Genomic DNA, 22,003 nt, shown 5'->3' with positions numbered 1-22,003 from the left:
GCAAGCTTCCCAAGGGGCTGGCACGCAGCCCTCATCTGGCTGCACACAGCCTTCACCCTACAGCCAGCAGGGCTTTCGGAACAACAAACCAGAATGCACCACTCTCTGCTCAAAGGGCTTTGCACCTCCCCCATCGGCCTCAGACGGAAATGCCTGGGCAAGAATGAAGGCTTCTCCAAACAAAAATGAAGAACATTTCTAAAAGAAGTGTCATTTCCCTCCCACCTGGACTCAGTGGCTTGATCAGATTTTAGAGCAAGAGCCCACCGCCACCGTTATAGGGGTGAGATTCCAGGTCTGCCATCTAGTGGTAAAACCCTGAACAAGACTCACTCGGGTCTGTTTTCCCCCTCTGTAAAATGGGAGTTAAAATGGCATCCATGTCACGTGTGTGTTATTGTCAGGACTAAGGGAGATTAAACTGAGAAAAGTCCTTATAATGGTATACGAAGAAAATAGGCCAGTATTTCAGAATACTATGTGCTCACGGAGTGAATATTTCTACTTTACAGGCAGGTTAACAGGCAATGCACGAGACTGACTTGTCTGGTAGCCTCACCTGGTTAGAAGATGGCCGAGCCAATTTCCTAGACTAGGGTTTTGGAGTCTTGATCGATCTCTGACGCACAGAATCTCCTGCCTTTGTGTCACTGGGAATTTTTCTGGAGATTCATCTTCACCAAGCATCAAGGGGAAAGGGCGTATGCAGCAAAGGTCCGGCCTTCCTGGGACATCCCTTGTGACAAGGAATACTGGAGATTTAACCAGCTGAACCTATGACCCTTGTCCAAGCCCTGAGTGTGCATGTGGCGCTTAGGCAGTTTCCATGCACCTTCAATGTTTACCCACAGGGGGCGCAGCAGGCTGCCGGTTTCTCCTGATGGCCACCTGGCCACATGCAGCTGTGGAGCTGATCCACTGCCTTCTGGGGTTGGAATTATTGAGAAAGCTGTTGGAGTCAGCAGACATGCTCAGATGGCCCCTGGTATCTGGCAGTATGAAGCCCCCAGGGGCAAGCATTGCAGTAGTGCTTTCCATCCTCAATCCCAAATGCTACTTTCCAGCCAGAAAACTCATTTCCAAATAGTCACTGCTCCAAAAGTCGACATCGTGCTGGCCTTCAACCATGTAGCTTAATTTAAAATACAAGCAACTGCTTTCCAGTTACTTTGCTCAGTGAGTATTTTCTTTCCTGCTGGTTGGCGCGCCGTGCCTGTCATGACTGTGGTCGCCATTCTTAGGATACATTTTCTTCTCCCAGCTCCTCCAAAAGCCAAGAAACTCAGAAACCCCAAAGAACCCCTAGTCCTAAATAGTGTTTCTCTATCAGCCAGGCTCCATTTTGTGATCCAAAGGGAAACAAAAAGCAAAATCGACAAGTTGTCTTTCCCTGGAGGTCAGGTTTATGCCCCAGAATAAATCTAGCTAGCCCAGCAACTGGTTGCCCAGTTTTAGTCATACTCTATGCCTCTGCGACTTCTCATTTTAAGAGGATATTTCAGTGGAAGAAAAATAATATTTTATACTATAAGTCAGCTTTGCAACACTAGAGGAGTATGCCAATTAGAAACGCCTTGCCCTTTTGTCCTATTCAGAACAGCAACATTCTAGCCAGCACAATGTTCATTGTTAAAGGGGATTTTTGGATACACACGTTGTCCTACAATTTAACTAAGAGAGAGCAGATAGGTACCTAGAAACCATATCTCAAAGCAAAGCTTGCATTATCTGGGATCTCAAAGAGCAAGGTAGAGTTGTACATCTACCAGGCAGTCTGGTCCCCTGAAGCCATAAGTCCTGAAGGGGATCTGAAGCTTCTGCAGTGTCACTCAAGTTCGATTTATGATCGCCTCACTGTTGCAGCTGTAACTGAGCTAAGGTGTCTAAGGTGGGAACTCTTGTCAAAAGCATTTCTGAGCTCAGGAGCATGGGACACTGAGACTAAACTTACAATTTGGTTAAGGTAGGTTATATATTACTCTTACTTTGCTAATGAGGCTTATCCATGGAACTTAACCTTACCAAGGTCTTTCCTTGGATAGAACAAATAATTCAGAAGCTTATCTGTCTCTAATCTAGACTCATTCCTATCTATATTTGGTCATAATAAACAGCTTCCATCTGGTGGCTCAAGATGGCTGCACAAGTCCTAGTCATCACATCTGCCTTCCAATGAGCAAGAAGGAAAAAAGGGAAAGAAGAGTGAGTCCTCGCCAGAAGCTACATTGTATTTTATCTCCTTGACTACAACTCTATAGGCATCCAGGTAAACATAAAGGGTTACTAAGGAAGGAGACACAGTTGGCAGTAGAGACTATCAACATTATGCCAGATGAAAGGTCTTTAGCTCCCTTATATTAAACATATATAAATGGCTATTGAGCATTAAATGTGTGCCCCTCCCACAAAAATCCCTCTTGGAACCCTGTCCTTTTCATGTAGGAAAGAATTTCAAGAGGTCATTGGGAGTAGATGAGGTCATAGGGGTGGAGTGCACAGGAATGGGATTGGTGCCTTCAAACAAGTCATAGAAGAACTTGCTTCTCCAGGCTATCTGATCTCCTCCACCACATAAGGCTTTGAAGAAAAGTTGGCACTCTGGCTTTACCAAAGCCCAACCATGCTGGAACCTTGGTCTTGGAGTACTATCCCATAGAATCATGATAAATAAGTGTCTAGTGTTTATAAAACACCTAGACCATGGCACAACAAAATGCATACAGGGGTGGAACCAGCCCAGGAGAAAGAATTATGTTACAGTCAACAGAACTGAAAGGAGTGTGAGATCCAAAGACCTATGTTTGACATCAGACATGGAGTTACAGCATTTGGCGCTTGCCCTGATGGGTTTCAGTCTTGCTTTGGTCCAGTATTTCCTGAATATGTCTCCATCCACCCCTTTCGGAATAGTATTGCACGATCTGTGCTCTTGTGTGTTGGAAGTATTGTAATTTGCTGTTTTTATTTTACAGGAAGTTACAGTTACTTGATTATCTTGAAAAGAGACTTTAGACATTGGGCTTTTAGACAATGTTGAGATTGTGAAAGACAATGAGGACTTTTAAGTTGGACTGAGAGCACTTTGCATTTTGATATGGCCTCTGAAGGCCAGGAAATAAAATGTGGTGGTTTACATAAGAATGGCCCCCATTGGTTTATATATTTTTAATGTTTGGTCCTCAGTAAGTGGAACTGTTTGAGAAGGATTAGGAGGTGTGGCCTTGTTAAAGGTGCATCACTAACTCTAACCTTTGAGGTTTCAAATGCCCAAGACAGGTCCAGTATCTAACACTTTCTGCCTCATACCTCTGAATCAGACGTAAGCTCCCAGATACCACTCCAGTGCCATGCCCGCTGGCCATGATGGTCATGGACTCACCCTCTCGACTATAAGCAAGTCTCAAACTAAATACTTTCTTTTACAAGTTGCCTTGGTCATAGTATCTGGCCCACAGCTGTAGAAAAGGTACTAAGACAACCCGTACAGGAGTTTCTCTCAGCCTGGGATTAAATATTCCATTTAATCCTAATCCACCAGCACTGAGTCAGGCCACTGTACCCCTACTGTGTGACAGGCACTGCTCTAGCACTAGGTGTATAGTGTAAACCAAGTAGATACCTAACCTCCAGGAGTGGACGGACAGTCAGGTAGAAAGGTAGAATTCGGACAACCTGTTGTGAGCAGCTGAGTCACTAATTGCAAGCTTCTATGGTCCTGCAAAGACGACCAGGGTATTGAGAGAGTTTGATGCAAAAGGAAGGCAGCAAGCTGAAGAAGCAGCTATGATCCAAAACCTCTTGAATTTAAGCTAAAAGAAGCACTAGGGGACAGAACATTCCGCACACAGCAAACACAACATGCAAAGGCATTGAAGTGGAAGAAGAGAAAAAAAATCTATGTCTAGGACTGATAAGATAGCTCTAACCCTTTAACCACTGACAGACCATGAAAAACAGTCACCACCATCTACAATCCAGGTCTGGCAGTCATGGTCAAGGCTGTCAATGAATAGTTTACAGAAGTAGGCATACAAGGATGTTGAGTGTCTTAGCTCCCATTGCTGTGAAGAAACACTATGACCCAGCAACTCACAAAGGAAAACATTGCATTGGGGTTGGCTTACAGTTTCAGAGGTTCAGACCATTATTGTCATGGTGGGAAACAAGGCAGTCTACAGCCTGACAGAGCCTACAGCCTTGGTGCTGGTGACAGAGACAAGAGTTCTACATTTTAATCTGAAAGCATCAGAATAAGACTGTGTTCCCCACTGGGCAAAGCTTGAGCATAAAAGACCTCAAAGCCCACCCTTACAGTGACACACTTCCTCCAACAAGGCCACACCTACTCCAACAAGGCCACATCTTCTAATAGTGCCACTCCCTATGGGCAAAGCATTCACACACATGAGATTATGGGGGTCATTCCTATTCAAACTGCCACAGTGAGTTAGTTATCTATTGCTCCATAGTAACTTCTTAAACCTCACAGATCAGAACAATAGGCTCTTCTTACTTCAGTGTTTCTGGGGGTCAGCAATGTAGGAATGGTATAGTTGAGTGGGTCTAACTCAAGGGCTCTCACAAAGTTGTGGTCAAGTCCAACTTCAGAGCAGGTAGACAGTATAATCACAGAGACCCCACATGTGGCTTGACATTCCACCATTGTTGTCTTGACATTTTTCTTAAGGAGCTTCTATTCACTTTGCACTGGACCCCTAATCGTGTAGCCAGCACCAGCGGCAATCAACTTGAGGGCCTGGGATACAATGATCTAGGACTGGAGGACCTGCCCTAGGCCCGCTTACATGGTCATTAGCAGACCTCAGCATCTTCATGCTGTTGTCAGGAAACCAAAGCTCTCTCTACATAGCTCTCGCAGCAGGAGGGCTGTCTGCCCATCTAGGGTACGGGATAGGGTAAAAGAACTAAGATGGAGCCAAGGGTTCCTCTAACCTGTCCTCAAGAGTTCCAGCGTTTGTGCCCTATCCCATCAGCTACATTGATCTAAAGAAGGTCACCAACGCTGCAAGATCAGGATCTCGGCAAGCATGTAAGAACCTACCAGATAGTGTTTTGTCAAAGTGTCATTCAGAATGGTGATGAGGGCGATGACCACCAGTCAGGGACTGTGGGGCATAGTCAGGCAGAACATGCCTAAGACTACCCCTGACCAGTGCCACCCAACATGAGCAGGGCATAGCACTCCTGAGACCACTTCTGAGATGACCCTAGACACCCAGAGATCCCGGGGGCCACTAAGATGAGCAAGTATGTGGTAAGGAAATGGAAGAGAAGGTGACACAGAACCAGCCCCACCCCTCACTGTAGAACAACTTAAACTTATTCCCCAACTAGCTTACAAATAAGTGAGACTCAGACTATCGTTATTTTATTTGGCTTTGACAATCACTGAGGGTCACCACTGACTGCAGGCCTAGCTATCTCCCCAGTGGTGTACCCCAGACACTTGCTGTTTCTCCCGGCCATGTGCTTATGGCTCCTCTCCCCGCACGGTGGCTTCCTCCTCCTCTTCCCTTCTGGTCTCTCCTCCTCCAACCAGGTCACTCCTAACCCACCCACCTCTAATCCCTCCAGTAATTGCTGTACCCAGTTTTATTTAACCAATAGTTTTAAATCAGGGAACAAGATTTGCACAATAAAAGCTTTTAAAACATGAGACATCAGCCTACTGGAGAGATGGCTCAGTGGTTAAGAGCACTGACTGCTCTTCCAGAGGCTCTGAGTTCAATTCCCAGCAACCACATGGTGGCTCACAACCATCTGTAATGTGATGTGACTGTAACAGTGTACTCACATATATAAAATAAATTTAAGAAATAAATTAAAATAAACGAGATCACTCGTAGGCCTAGACCTTCCAGGTATAGAATTTTAGCGCTACAATATCCAGTAATAGACCAAACCTCGACAGCTCACCTCACCATGGGCATCATGGGAGAGCTGACCCTGCAAAGCTTACCCAGGAAGTACAGTAGAGCTGGCCCTCATTGCAGGAGTTGTGGGTGAGCCAGCTCCAAGGGTGTGAGCATGGAGGAGCTGCTACCTGTCAGCCATGCAGTGGCACGGACAGAGAAGAGATGTCCTCCGCCTCCCTTGCCTCTTGCCACCTTCGGCAAACAGGGGAAGTGGCCGTAGGGTCATGAGAGTATAAGAGTTGCCTCTGTCCCCCACCTGCTGCAACATTCAGAACAGTCCCTGCCCCTCACCTGGGCAGCACAACAGAGTTGGCCCTGCTTGTTAGGGGAGGTGGGCTTACAGGTGAGCCAGCCCTAAGGGCATGAGCATGGGAGAGCTAGCCCTGCCATTTTCTGCAGTACAGTGGTATGGACAAGGAAAAGAAGCCCTCCGCCCATTATCCTCGCCACCTGTAGCAGCAGGAAAGCTGGCCCCTGGGTCATGAGTACAGCTGTCCCTGCAACATTCGGGAGAGCAGACCCTGCACCTCACCTGGGCAACACAGTAGAGCTGGCCTTGCTGGCATGGGGGAGGGTGAGCTAGCCCCCTAAGCATGAGAGCAGGAGAGCTGGCTCTGCCCCTTGCCAGATGCAACATGGATGAGCTAGCCTGGGCAGTGCCGGAGAGCTTGCCCTGGTGGTGTGGGTACAGGAGAACTGGCATGCTGACCAACTCAGAGACCTCCCAAGCCCAGATTCAGGGCTTTGAGCTGCCCTACCCCAGTATCTATCCCATCAATGAACGGCTGGATCACATGAAGGGTCCAGTCCTACGGGAGTCCCAGTGAGGATCCAGTATTGATGGAATAGCAAAAGCCAGAGGCCTCAAACCAGACCAGTTCATTGCAATGATGGGTGGACAAAAGGGAATACTGTGGGGCACACTGGGACACACTGCAGCTTCTGTGAGATCTGGGGGAAGAGGCAGCTGCAAGGACAGAGAGTTGGTATGAGGGGACGGGGAGATGAGTAGCATTTGGGTGCCTCTGTTGTGAAATTCACAAAGAACCAATAAAATTTTTTCTAAAAAGGGAAATGGTAATGAGAACTTAGGTATAATAAAACCACATTTGTATGATAAAACCACATTTTTATTGTAGTTTTGAAGTCATGGGCCTGGAGTGGACAACAAGCTTTGACTGAAACCATGTATTCATCAAAGGCCGTACATCTAGACCATTTTGGATTTCAAACGTGCCTCTTATCCGTTCTAGCAGATCATCCTCATGGCTCGTCCATATTCGTTTGTTCGATTCATCCCCACAAGACTGTGAAAGGCTCGGCTGACTCATAATTATTACTTAGTGTGGTGAGTGTGAGCATATGTGTGCCTCTTACCGTGTCACTTTTGAAGCAGGTACCGGGTTGTTTTTCTGATGTGTGAGCCAGGCTCTCTGGCCCACGAGCATCTGGGGATTCACCTCACTGTCTCCCAGGAGGCCTCGGGAGCATTGGGACTGCAGATGTCTGATATTGCATATGCATTTACCATGGGTTCTGGGATTTCAAGCTTGAGCGGTGAGTGTCTCACCCACTGAGGCATCTCACCAGCCTGTCTGGGTGTTTTGTGTACACATAAGCATGCCTGGCACCTTTGGAGACCAGTAGAGGGTGTCTAATCCTGTGGAACTGGAGTTACAGACAGCCATGATCTGCCATGTGGGTGTTGGGAGTTGAACCCAGGTCCTCTGGAAGAGCAGCCAACGCTCTTAGGCATTCATCATCCCTCCAGCTTCCCCGCCCCCAACTTGTAATCATTTTAAGACAAAAATAGCTGTGATCTCTGCTCCATAATTGCAAAGTATTTTCAACCTTTTTTTTTCACTTTTACGTGTATAAACACGGTTTTCTCTCCAACATCATCTATTTCCTTTAACATACACAGCTTCATATTCATTTATGCATTTACAAATGATTTCAAGCGAATTGTGTGCAAAGATCTAAAAAGTTAATACAGTTTTTTGTCTTTATTGCAAAATCGGATGATGAAGTTCTTGTGCTGAAACATCATGGAGCTATCCTTGCTAAGTAACAAACAAAGTCTTCATATTTTCTTTGTCCTTAAAAAAATAATTTTTATTTATTAATTGTTCTGGGGGAGCAGGGTTCAAGACAGGGTTTTCTGTGTAGCCTTAGCTATCCTAAAACTTGCTCCATAGACCAGGCTAGCCTTGAACTCATGGAGGTTCACCTGCTTCTGCCTCCCAAGTGCTGGGATTAAAGGTGTGGGCCACCACCACCCAGCTCATTCATTAATTCTTGACTTTGAGAAGAATCCTCTGGACTGCCATTGTCTCAATGGTTCAAAAGCTAGGCTGTCCCCTTGTATAATCATTTCTTCTTTCATCTATGCGCTCGTCTCTGTGAATCCCTCTTCTGGTTAATCTAATATTTATATAAGTCTCCCCTCTAGAAATTAACTTTTCCCATAACAGGCAGAAAATAAGAAATTCAAATTTCTCAACTCTGTATAATGAAAGCTAAAAACAGAACTAGCGTTATTGAATACATGCTTAAAACAACTACCACATTTTAGGCAATACAGTGAACAACTCAAAAGGTGATTTAAAAAAAGTTCTAAAGATATAGTACATTGTTGATTTCACAACTCTGTCCCCTTTCTCACTTTACACCCTTGGCATCGTTGGGAATAACTGAGGAGTAAAGAGAAATGATTCCAAGTGACAACGAAGTATGTTAAGACATTGGAAGAATACAGTCACTAAGATCCCATGGTCTAAGAGCTCCAACAGCAAGGAAAGATTGCTTGTGCTTATCTTCTCATGGTCGTGAGCAAATATCCAAAGAAGCAGCTTGAGGAAGGAAGGGTCTGTTTGAGCTCACAGTTGGAGGAGACACGGTCCATTCTGGCAGGAAGGCCTGCGCTCACGGGAATGAAGTACATGTGGTCAAGAAGCAGAGAGAGATGCATGCAGGTACTTTGTTTGCTCTCTCCTTTATTGCAGTCCGGGAGCCCAGCCCATGAAATGGTGCTGCCCCCATTAGGAGAGGGCGTACCCACCTCAGGTGACCCAGTTTAGAAACTCCCTCACAGGCATGATCAGACGCTTGTCTCCTAGCTCATTCTAGATCCTTCCAAGTCGCCTATCAGCACCAAGCACCGTGAATACCATGATTCAAGGCAGCATGAGTTTCATTCTCTTTTGGAAATAAGTAAAGTGTTTTTGGAAGCAATCTAAAAATAAAAATCAAGCAATGCTGAAATTAAAAATGTATTAGATATCTGTCAGCTGGGGAAAAAAATAGCTTGGTGGTTAAGAATCTATATTGCTCTTTCAGAGGACCCGAGATCAATTCCAAGCACCCATCACGACATCAGGCAGCTCATAACTGCATGTAATTCCATCCTCATTTCTGGCATCTGTTGGTGTTTGCATTTGTATATACACTCTCGCACGCATACACACACACACACACACACACACACACACACACACACACACTTACTTTAAAATAGTAAAAGTAAATATTTTTAAAGTTAGTCACAGGTAAAAAGTGCCTTTTTTTTAAATCCAGCTAAGAGAGGAGGGATGTAGCTCAATCGGTAAAGAGCTTGCCTGCCACTCGTGAAGCCTTGGGTTCGACTCCTAGCACCTCATGCACCGAGCAAATGGCCAGCAACCGTAATCCCGGAACTTGGAATATAGAAATAAGATGAGCAGAAGAATATCGACAATATCCTTGTCTACACAGCAAGTTCAAGGCCAGCCTGGACCACATGAAACACTGCCTCAAAGAAAATCCACTGACATTAGAGGCAATGAACCCTGACAGCATTAGCACAGCTAATGGAAGGATTAGGAGAAAGAATACCGCTCAGGTGATCTGAGAAGACACTAATGTCTTGCTCATGTCTCCTCAGCCCGAGAGTCCTCTTCTGTCTGCCCTGATGGCATGTATGTGTCCTCATTGTATGCATAGGGCAGGTCAGAAGGACCTGGAAGGTAAATCAGCCCTCACACAATGAAGAGACGGAACTGATAAATAAATTTCCCAGAATCCTCACCAGTCTTCATTTTCCCACTGGGTCCCCACGAGAATTGAACCCCCTTTCCTCCATCTGCACCGCTCTTGTGATTGGACCATCAGTAAGCTTTCCCGTCTGGCTGCTGCACCTCTCCACTCCCCCACTGGGCTTCCCAATCTCCAAATCAGGGGCTTGTTTAGGAACACTTTGTCTTAGAAACTTGCCTACAGAGAAACTTCACGGAGATCTATGACAGAGCTCCACGCTCTCAATAAAGCACCTGAGGCCTGAAGTCACCCATAAGGATGCTCTCCATAGATTGGAGAACTTGCCATAGACTCCATCCAGTCTATTTTCCAGGACAGAGAAGATTTGGCAGATGTGAGTGAGACAAATCATGAAGGTACCACCTAAGTGATAACGTACAGTTTGGAAGTCATGCTGCTTTGGGAAGTCATTAGAAAAAAGGAGCTTCCTGAAACCATCATAAACGCTTTATCTGTTTGCTAAACATCTGGGATGAGCATCTGTGAAAAGTAAACAGCTGGGCTGTAATTAAGAGGCAGCCTAGAAGGGACTGGAATGGCGGTCCTGCAGTTAAAAGCACCTGCTGCTCTTGCAGAGGACCCTGGTGTGGTTCCTTGTACCCACAAGACAGCTCACATTGTCCATGAGTCCATTTCCAAGGGATCTGATGCCCGATTCTGACCTCCTCGGATGCCAGTCACACGCATGGCATACGTGTGGACAAAAATACTCATACACATAAAACAAAATAAATATTTTTAGGAAATAGTCCAGAGGGCCACCAAGATGGCTCAGCAGGTACAAGCCTACCACCAAGTCTGACTACCAGAGTTCAATGCCCAGGATCTGCATGCGGAAGGGGGGAACTGACTCCCACAAGCTGTGCTCTGACACACACACACACACACACACACACACACACACACACACAGAGTTAAATTTTTAAAAAGGAAAACTGGCCACTGGAAAGACCCGGAGGCTGTGTATGGCCAATGGCAGGGCCTGCTCCTCTTGCTGCTGTTTGACACTAGGGATAGCTCTGTGAATGACCCAGGGCAGATTTGGAGAGCTGAGAAACCAGGGTACAGGTCAGAGGGCAAAGCCTGCCCTGTGTGTAGCCAAATGAGGGCATCTTATCGCTATAACGGCAACATCGGAAGACTCACAGGCCCCGGCTTCGCCTTCCGCCAGGAAGGATTCCCTCACTGCCTTTCCTGGGATGTCTCCTTGCCAAAGAGACAAAGTCACTGCTATCCTTTTTGGGGACCCTCTCCCCAACTAGAATGATGGTCCATCCAATACTCAGCAAGCATCAACTGGGTGGGTGGGAGGCACTCACCTTTCATAACAGTCTCTACGCCCATCTTGGACTCTCTTGTCTGCTTGACAAGCAGATCATCCTCCACAGAGATCAACCATGATGATGGGGCTGAGCTGTCGTGGGTGCTTAATATGGAGAAATAAATATAAATCTAGTAGTCCCTACCAGTGTTGCTTTTATGCACTTTACTTAGCGAACACTTACCACATATGAAGTACTTCATAAATTTCTTATTTCATTCCTCCGACAACTTCACGATCCCTATATCCCTCCCATATTTCAGATGCGGAAACTGGAGCGCAGAGAACCTAAGACACTCTCCTGTGGTCCGACTCCTGTCACTGGCCTGGTTGGAACCAGATAACCAGATGGGCTCTTCCTCAGAGTCTTCCTAAGGATTCAGCTGGCACTAGAAGAAGGAGCCAGTCCATTTCCATGGGGACTACACTCAAAGTCAGTGAAGCATGGGCTGGAGAGACGGCTCAGTCCTGAGAAGCACAGCTGCTCTTGCAGAGGACCTGGGTTCACTCTTCTGCACCTACATGACTGCACACAACCATCGATAGACCCAATCCCAAGGGCCCAATGCCCTCTTCTGGTCTCCATGGGTAGTAGACACTAGGCACACATGGATGTAAATTACCCACACCCGTAACTTTAAATAAAGAAAATATTTTTGACAAAAGTCAGTGGAGCTAATAGATAGGGGCATAGTCTCTGGACAGCGTAGTATTTGAGAGAGAGCTAGAGTCTGAGATGCAGTGTTAACTAACCACAGCCTCCTGTGCCAGCCAGCGCTTCACACACTCATGCCAGGCTCTACACCCAGCCAAGGACATAGCCTTGCCCTGGGCCAGAACACTCCCACTGGCCACAAGAACGCTGCCCCAACTCCTTGCTACACTTCTCACTTTCCTGCCCCAGCAGCCGGGTGCTTCCTGCAGTCCTTGTGTCTGCACTGTGGGGCACACACACACACACACACACACACACACACACACACACACACACACACACACACACGTCTCTTTCTTGCTCCCAACAGCCGGGTGCTTCCTCTCATGCAAATCCTGGATAATGCCTCTAAGGAACTACATCTCTCTGGCCAACTGGCTGCCAACACCTTATCTCCTAATTTCTGGTTTGTTATCCTCTCACCACACTCCCAAGGTCAACGCCTGGCCCAGATACAGTCACAGTCACTGTAAAGGTCATGTGACATGAAGTCAAAGCATTGCAGAGTGGCCCAACCAAACAGACTATTTTTTTTTTTAAATTGCTAGAAGGCAATGTAAATTAAAGGGAAATTATCTACCATTGCTCTTGTGTGTGAGGCATCACTTCAGGAAGAATACACAAAAACCCTCCGTGTTTTGTTCTTATCGTGTGCCTTTACCAGATGTCCTGCACAATTAGACATCTGTCCAAAGACAGGGAGAAGATTGTGCTCGGATAGCTGTATTCCAGGCAGGAAATGGGACATGACAGTTAGGAGTCGCAGTCTGAGAGTTTGGCAGCCTTTGATTTCAATACCGTCTCTGCAAGCTGTTGGCTGATGCTGGCAGAGTCACTCCACCTCCCTGAGCCTCAGTTTCCACATACGAAAGCAGTAATTAAAAGTATCTTCCTGGAGAAGCCATCATGGGTTAGGAAAAAAAGGAAGGACGTGACCACGTGGGCTGACCAATTGGAGTTAAGAGCAGCCCAGATGAAACATAACCCAAGACCAGCCGAGAGTGGCTAAGAGCAAAGCAAAGGGACATATTTTGGGAGCACGGGGCTCCAACTATAAAGGGGGTAGTCACTCAAGTCCTCTCCTCACCTGGCTGGCTGCTCTGCTTGCACCAGGTATTACAGCACACAGCATCAGCCCTCCGGCTGGGTGTCAGTTTCACAGTATGATCAAGAGCACCATCCCCTGGGAGTGATCCTCTGAAGGAGTACAACAACTATGGCTGCTTCTGGGGCGTAGGCAGCTCAGGCACCCCAGTGGACGACTTAGACAATTGCTGCCAGACTCGTAACCACTGCAGTCTGCTTGCAGTCAAGCCAAGAAGCTGAAAAGTTGTGAATTCCTCATAGACAACCCCTACGACCAACACTTACTCAAACACAAGAATGTGATCACCTGCAGTGACCAAAACATCGACTGTGAGAACTTCATCTGCAACTATGACCGGCAGGCTGACATCTGCTTCTCCAAGGCCCCGTACAACAAGGAATACAAAGACCTCGACACCAAGAAATTCTGTTAGGCTGTCACCCCACTTCCCACCTACGCCATCCCCGTCCGCCTTGCCGTCTTATTTCACACCGCACCCTCTAATAAAGTACCTGCTGGAAGGAAAAAAAATATCTTCCTTGTTTGTACCTACCAGGATGGCTCTTCCCAAGGTATGGGGAGGATGTTGGCAAGGATGTAGAGAAAGGGAAACCTTGTGTGTTGCTGATGACGTGTAAAATAATACAGTTGCTAAAAAAAGCAAAGTAGTGTGGAAATGGCTCAGAACAATCAAACACTGAGTTACCATTGACCCAATAATTCCCCTCCTGGCTCTCTACCCAGAAGAAATGAAGGCAGGGGCTCAAATCACTGTTGGTACCCTATAGTGCACAGCAGTATTTATTCACAGTAGCCAAAGGGGGGAATCACTTAAAGAGCCAGCAGAGGAAGACTATGTTCTGGCCTTTACGGGGAAGGAGGTTACAACACACGCAACAACGGGAATAAGCCTTGCTCGAAGCAATGCATATCTACGCGTCCACTAACGAGAGTAGTAAAACTCACAGGCACAGGAGGCAGAGTGGTGGCTGCCAGGGCCTGGAGACAAGGGAATGGGTTTCATGGGTCAGAGTTTTAGTCTGAGAAGAGGAAGACATTCAGGATGGTTACACCGTGTTAACTTACTCGGTGCCATGGACTGCATCCCTGAGAACAGCTCAGATGGTAAATTAGAAGTTATGTGTTTTCCCACAATAAAAATTATCAGTTGTGAGGGGTAAATTATTGACATCGGTGAAGCAAATGGTGGTGCTCGGAGAACAGCTGGGAGAGGAATGCCTTCAGCAGGTACCATCCTCATTGCCCTAAGTGGGTACCCTCACCATTGACTTCAGCAGGGACCCTCCCCATTGCCCTAAGAGGGTACCACCCCCATTGACTTCAGTGAGTGCCATCCCCATTGATCTCAGCAGGCACCATTCCCACTGCCTTCAGTCTTCAGAAGGCTGAAGCTGAACCCATCCAGGATCTATAAATATATGAACAACAAGAAAGTAGTCAGGTAGGGGGAAAAAAAAACAAAAAAACAAAGAATGCGGGGGCAGGGGGTAAAAAGACAGAAACGTAGAGGGAGTACAGTATCTCAAGATGGCCCCCAAAGTGCTCCAGAAAGAAAAGAGAAAGAGACAGTGAGGCAAAGGCCAGCCTAAGACTGCAATGAATGTCAATTTGAGAGGATGGTTAAGCCCATGGGAGATTAATAAACCAAATCTGGGGGTGGGGGACATCTCCAGAGAGAAGTAAGTAATGACGGCAGACCCACCTGAACATGGGCCAGGGACCACAGCAACCCACAGAGCCAGGATGAGATCCATAGCAACAAGAGAGACAGCCAAGAGCTCAGGTGGGGTGTGTGTCTGTCTGTGTGTCTCTGTCTCTATGTCTCTTTCTCTCTCTCCTTTCTTCCCTCCCTCCCCACCCATCCATCAACCCTCCACCTCCCACTCCCCATACCCCCACCATCATGACATAATGATGTCCACTGCCCCAAACACACACACACACACACACACACACACACACACACACACACACACACACACCGTGACTGAAACCATTAACCATATCTCCCTTCAAGTCGGTGCTCTCAGGTGTTTGGCTACAGTGGCAATAAAACAACGGACCAAGGAAGAGGGCCAGAGGAGAGTCACAGGTCAGACACAGCTCTATTCCATCTGAAGGTCAGCTAAACAGAAAAGCTAGCTGCAGAGTGTGTCATAAATACCGAACTCTTTTATAGTACGAGGCATACTTGGGCTAGAAACATTTCCTTGTTTACCCGAAATTCAAACCAAACCGAGTCTCCTGTGATTTTATTTGCTAAAACCTGGCTATCCCAGGCCAGGGGCCTGGCTCGCCCTTTCAGTGCTGTGCACTATCCGCAGCACAGTCACAGATTCTAGGATAACTTGGTATCTGAAGATGTAGACAGAGGAGAGCTAAGAGACAAGACAGAGCGCCTGGCTTTACAGGTCGATTCCTTTGCTGTGGAAGGCCTGTCAATAGCAACTTAAGTTCTGGCATAGAAATGACAATATAAAGGAGAGTGGGATAGGCCACAGGCCCCCAAGCTGGGCCTTCTTCCAGATTCCCATAGAAGAGGTGATACCTAAGTCAGGCAGTGGTGGCACAGGCCTTTAATTCCAGCATTTTGGGGGCAAAGGAAGAGGGGCAGGAGGGGAGGGCGGGGGGGGGGGAGGGGGTCTGTGAGTTCGAAGCCAGTTTGGTCTACAGAGTGAGCTCCAGCACAGCCAAAGGCTACTCAGAGAAACCTCGTCTCAAATTTTGAAAAGAAAAAGGAAAAGAATAAGGGGAAGAGGGGGCGGGGTACCTGACCCTGAGTCCACATCAGAAGAGTCTGGCCAACAGCCATCGGGTCTCTACCTGTGCCCTTTAAATCTGGTCTCCTGCCCTGGGTCCAGCACCTTGCCTTGAAACGCGGCAGCCATTCGCATAAAGGACTGTCTTTCTGAATGCAGAAACCTCAAAAAGGACTTTATCCACACACAAAACCAGGCACTGTGCTAGGCAGACTGTAAGTTCCAAGCCGACCTAAGCTTACACAGCAAGACCACCCCGCACCCCCGCCCCTAGAAAATATATAATTCTCCAGCGTCTGCCATAAACTGATTGAAACTGGAGTCATTCATTTTGTTTTGAGAAGTGCCAGGGTTGAGTCCCTGCTTCCCTTTTCACTGATTCCAGCCGCTGAGGCCCATCAGAGCGCGGGACCACACACCAGCAGCCCAGAGCACAGGGCCTGGCAGAGATTAAACCCCAGGCAGTCGGCGGGGGTGGGGGAGGCCCCCTTCCAGGGAGCAGACTGCGGGAAAGGCTTGTGCAGAAGGGAGAGAGCGGTCTATGGGACCCTGACCCTCAGCGGCTCAGGTCCACCGTGCAATCAGCTGGGGGAGGGGCGGCAGACAAAACCACATGGGAAAGAGCCCCTCCCCAGCAGTGCCAGAGATGAAATGTTCCCCCTTTTCAATCTAAACAAATTCATTGACCACACAACAAACCTAATCCCGGAGGAAGTCCTGAGGGAGGGGAAACAGAAAGGAGGGGTACAGTCTAGGTTTTCACCCCAGGCCCACCTGCTAACTGGAGGACTGGGCCAACCCTAACTTGTTTTGTTTTGTTTATCAGAGGCCTTGAGACAAGACTGAAATGCAGATAAGTTATGTGGCTGGCCACTGCCTTCCCTCTATTCATTATTGGAAAGGAGCAGGTTTGTCCGATGTCTGTCTCACTCCTGGGTTACTGGGCACTGGAGACCCCAGAGCTAGCTTGGGCCAAGACACCATGAGTCTCCCAGAACTACTGTACTGAGAAGGGTGCACACAGGGAGGACAGGTTTGGCTGAAGATGGGGCGAAACGCCTTTCTTTGCCTGGTGACCCTTTTCTTTTCAGGATCAGAAATGTACCTGATGGGGGCTGGAAAGATGGCTCAGGGGTTAAGAGCACTGACTGCTCTTCCAGAGGTCCTGAGTTCAATTCCCAGCAACCACATGGTGGCTCACAGCCATCTGTAATGGGATCCGATGCCCTCTTCTGGTGTGTCTGAAGACAGCCACAGTGTCCTTATATATAGTAAATAAATCTTTTAAAAAAAAAAAAAAAAAAAAAGAAGGAAGGAAGGAAAAGAAATATACCTGAATGCCTGGAACTCTCCTGCTAAGTTTTTTTTTCACCCCAAGTTTCTAATCAAAAGGATGATAGACATGGTACTGGTACTGAGGTCTCTGTTCTGCCATAAGGGTTGGAGCCCACTGTATTCATGCTGTGGACAGCAGGGCTGGTTTCTCTGAGGCAGCAACGAGGGACCTCCCTGCCAAGCATCCAACTAATGAACGAAGGAAGCAGGGGTTGCCAAGGACTTGAGAAAATTAAAGAGAGCAGAGGTCCATGAAGAAGGAGGCCGGAGTGTCTGATGTACCTCAGAGGAACGGGACTGGGCCAGTACCACACAGGCCATGTGGTCTAGGCGAGGCTTAGAGACTTTCTGTCCCACTCCCCATGACTATAACCCTCCCCCACTGCTTTCCCCACCCTGCCACCCCGTCCATCTCCTCCCCACCCCCAATGCTGTAATGAAAAATTCATGTTCAAAGCTTCACATGAGATCTGATTTTCAACACTTTAATTGTATTAATAGAAGCAGGGAGTGGCGTGAACCCACAGCCCTCCCCCATACTGTGCCCCTCCCTCCACCCTATCTCTTCCTGCCTTCTCTCCAAGCTCTGCTCCTTTCCCTGGACTCCCTTGCTAGATCTCTGCTCTCCCTCCCTGCTGTTCCCTTCTGCCCATTTCTCCCCAACTTTCCTTCCCTCCAGCTCAGGCTTAGCAGAGCCTTTTCCTTGCTCTGGACATATTCTAGGCTCTAGGAAAAGTGTCTCTTTCTCCTTTAATTGAAGAAGGACGATCCGATTGGGTAAAACACTGGCGAAAAGGATATTTTCTTTAGAGAAATTTTATTTTATTCAATACCAGAATATTCACTGCCTGCTAAGGGATACACAGCTCTGAAAGTCTTTAATAGATACAAATTAACTATTGTTGATATACTAGTTATTAGTGATCAGTAAGTTTTGGGTTTGGTTGAGTTAATGTAACTGAAACCATTTGCTTTGTTTGTACGGTGTTTTGTTATGAGGCAAAGACTGGCCTTGAACTTGAAGTCTTCCAGTAAAAGTCCTCATTCTTCAGATGACTTAATACTTAACAGAGGCAATTTGGGCCTTACCAGACAGACAGCTAACAAACCAGGAGCAGGGGGAAAGAATATCAATATTGTAAACCTTTTTTGTGCACTATTGTAACTGCTATGGGGCAGGAAGGTGCTATGTTACCAGTATAAATAAACAAAAATCTCATTCTGCTATAAAAAAAATTCTGAGCATATTACATGAAGAATATGTGGAAAGTGTTAAATGATAGGAGGTGGAAATGTGGCTCGGCTGGTAGAGTGCTTGCCCAGTATGCACAAGGTCCCAGGTTCGGTCTTAGCACTAAATAAATCACGGGCAGTAGCACTTTTAACCTCCGCACCTTGGAGGGAGAGACAGGTCACCCTCAGCTTAGCAAATCTGAACCCAGCCTGAGATGAAACCCTGGCTGAAAAAACAAAATTTTATTTGATTAACCATGGTAGCTTCAGTGTTCTCTTGGTGACACTTCAAGGCAAAATATTCACTTTATGGGAACACTCATCATTAATAATCGTCACTGAAGTAAATCTGTTCCAAGAAAACTGCAAGGTCATTTTGCTGAGCTCGATAGTACAGTATCTGAGTTTAAACACAGATAACACACACATACACACACTCACACACTGACTCACTCACACATACTCACACACATACACACACTCACACACTGACTCATTCACACATACTCACACACATACACAGACACACACATACACACACTCACACACACATACACACATACACACACACATACACATACTCACACACTGACTCACTCACACATACACACATACACACATATACACACAGTCACACTGACTCACTCACACATACTCACACACATACACACACTCACACACTCACACACTGACTCACACATACACACATACACACTCATCACACACATACTATCACACATACACTTAATCACAAACACACACTCATACACATTAACATTCTCACAGTCACACACACGCATTAATACACACACACTGACACACACTCAGAATCACACACACTCATACACATTCTCATACACACTCATACATACTCATAACACATTCACACATACACATTCAGACTCATACACATATACACACTCACAGATATCAACACTAACACACTCAAACTCAGTCACACACACACTCATACATTCACACATACACACATATTCACAATATATACACTGACACACATATGCACACATACTTAGACATTTGCACACACATTAACACACAGATACACACACTCACAGACACTCATACACAGTCATTTTTTGGTTGTTTTCTTTTTCATACCAGATTGTTGTTTTTGCCTCCAGCCATGGGAAAAGGAAAGGTCATAAGAGAAATTAGAAAAATACCAGCTCAAACGCTGGTATGATTTGATATTATTTTTCAGTTTCAATATTTACTTTTTTAGAGGTTTTTTCCCCCCAAGAACCGTATTAGGCTATCCAGCTTGTGAGGACAGGCATTAGGTAAGCCTAAATAAGATACGACTACACTGTGACTCATTTCGTCATGCTGAAAGCACAGGTGGGATAAGTTGAGCCCTCCCAACCCTTGGACCCACATTCACAGCGTGTGCACTGCCTGGTGTATGGACTGGATGAGGAGGTAAGAGCCACTGTGACTAATCACTAAGAAGCACTTCGTCTCCGTTGGTCAACTTCCGATTGACACAGAAGTCTTCCTTCTCTTGTCCCCACCACCCTGAGGAGGACCTGGAGGCTGCCCTCTGGTGATCACTACATGGGAGCCCTTTGCCAATAAAGTTCTCTGTTTCTCCAAATATATTCCCAGATGGGATTTTTCTTGACAATTTACCCCACCTCCCACTGAGCCAAGGATAAAGGACTGCCTTGCACTGCCTGCAAACTGAAGGACGTCTGGGTGAGCCACAGTTGGGGCCACTGGACACAGTGGGCAGAGTTTGTGGGGACCTTTGCCTCGTCACTGCTCTCTACTGTTAGCTCTTCTATACAAATACTCTCCACACCCAGTGGACCTCCCCCTCATCAAAGAATGTGTCCCTTTCCATGCTCTTTCCCATCAAGGACCAAGCCACCACTTACTCTTATGGAGAGGAGGTGGCAAGACCACTCCATGGCAAAGCCAGAATTTTGAAGCCACTTAGATCCCTCAAAATCCCACTCTGTTTTCAATTCTCCCAAAGCCAAGAATAACTACCATCGTGTCACGTGTCCTCACAAATATACCTGAGCACATACACATATCTACAGTCATTGATGCTTAAATACGGGAACCATGCAGACAAATAGCTGTAGTCGGGCAAGACAGACTGACATGTCTCAGAAAAGCCGGAGGTCTACACATTGCCTTCCCAGCCTCCAGCCCCTCTGCCTGAAGCCAGGTCTTCATGGTGGTGAGAGACTGAAGGTGTGTCCACTCACAGCAATGCAGCAGAGCAGAGAACAAGACCCCGGCTTGTGTCCTCCTCCTGACTCATCGTTCTGCCTCCAAGCGGACAGTGTTTAGTCTGCCCTTGGAATCTGACTCCCCATCGAGGTGATAATGACCTAAATACCATTCAGGCACCTTCTACATCAGCTGCTCAAGCTGGAAAAAATAAACCTGGTGAAGAATTTGTGGCCCTTCTGTATCTGCGTAACTGTGGGGCTGGCGACCAAGTGCATGTTTCAAATATAAGAGAACAGAGCAACTCACAACGTAGGGTCTTTGCTCCCAAAGAGAGATGAACTGTGAGGGCTGATTCCAAATAGAAGCCTGGTCTCCCTTTCACCATCGACCCCTTCTTGTCGCAGAACACACTCTTAAATAAGGGTGGGTGGAAGGGCCTTGGCATAAAATTAGAACAATAATAATAAAAGTGGAACCTATTGTGTTGCCCATTGCGATGAGACTTGTTCAAAACACCTGCCCAACATGGTGTCCATTCACCCAGTAGTCCCACGAGGTAAGTCCACAATGCTCTGAAACAGCCAGGATTTAACCCCACATCCAGCTGGCTCCAAAAGTCACAGCCTTAACCACTCAGTAGTGGTTCTAGAGACCCAGGTTAGAAACCGAAGCAAGGAGGACCTTTCTTTCGACATTTTATATGGGGTAACACAACACAACAAATTCGAGCAGCAGGCGTTCTCTTCTCGGCAAGTGAGCAGGACAGCGTCGCCATCTCTCTGTCCATTGGCTCTTTCAGTCAGTGTTCATCGAATAGCTATGTATCGAGCACCATTCTAAGTGTTGTGGGCACAGCAAAGAACTGAAGAAACAAGTTTCTGTTCTCATAAAGCTCGGGGACTAATAAGGGACTAAAGTCTTAGCTTTCTGTTGCTGTGATGAAACACCATGACCAAAAGCAACTTGGGGAGGAAAGCGTTTATTCTATCTATCTTATACTTCCACATCACAGTCCACCACCAGAAGGAAGTCAGAGCAGGAACTCAAAGCAGGAATCTGGAGGCAGGACTGATAGAGAGGCTGTAGAGAAGTGCTCCTTTTACTGGCTTCCTCCACCCATTTACTCAGCCAACTTTCTTAGACATTGTCAGGACGGCCTGCCCAGGAATGGTATCACCAACAGTAGGCTGGGACCACTCACGCGGATGACTAATCAAGAAAATGCCCCACAGACATGCCCACAGCTAATCTGACAGAGGCAATGCCCTCAGTTGAAGTTCTCTCTTCCCAGGTGGCTCTGGCTTGTGTCAAGGTAAC

At 46.8% G+C, this 22,003-nt stretch overlaps 1 pseudogene; it reads left to right on the top strand.

The window, feature by feature from the left end:
* The first annotated feature begins 6,571 nt into the window (after window positions 1-6,571).
* LOC116906151 lies at window positions 6,572-13,566 on the top strand (annotated as a pseudogene).
* The last annotated feature ends 8,437 nt before the right edge of the window (window positions 13,567-22,003 follow it).

This window comes from Rattus rattus, chromosome 7 (assembly GCF_011064425.1).
Source record: "Rattus rattus isolate New Zealand chromosome 7, Rrattus_CSIRO_v1, whole genome shotgun sequence".
Lineage (NCBI taxonomy): Eukaryota > Metazoa > Chordata > Mammalia > Rodentia > Muridae > Rattus > Rattus rattus.
Note: the sequence above shows the minus strand (reverse complement) of the source record. Positions and strands in the feature narration are given on the sequence as shown.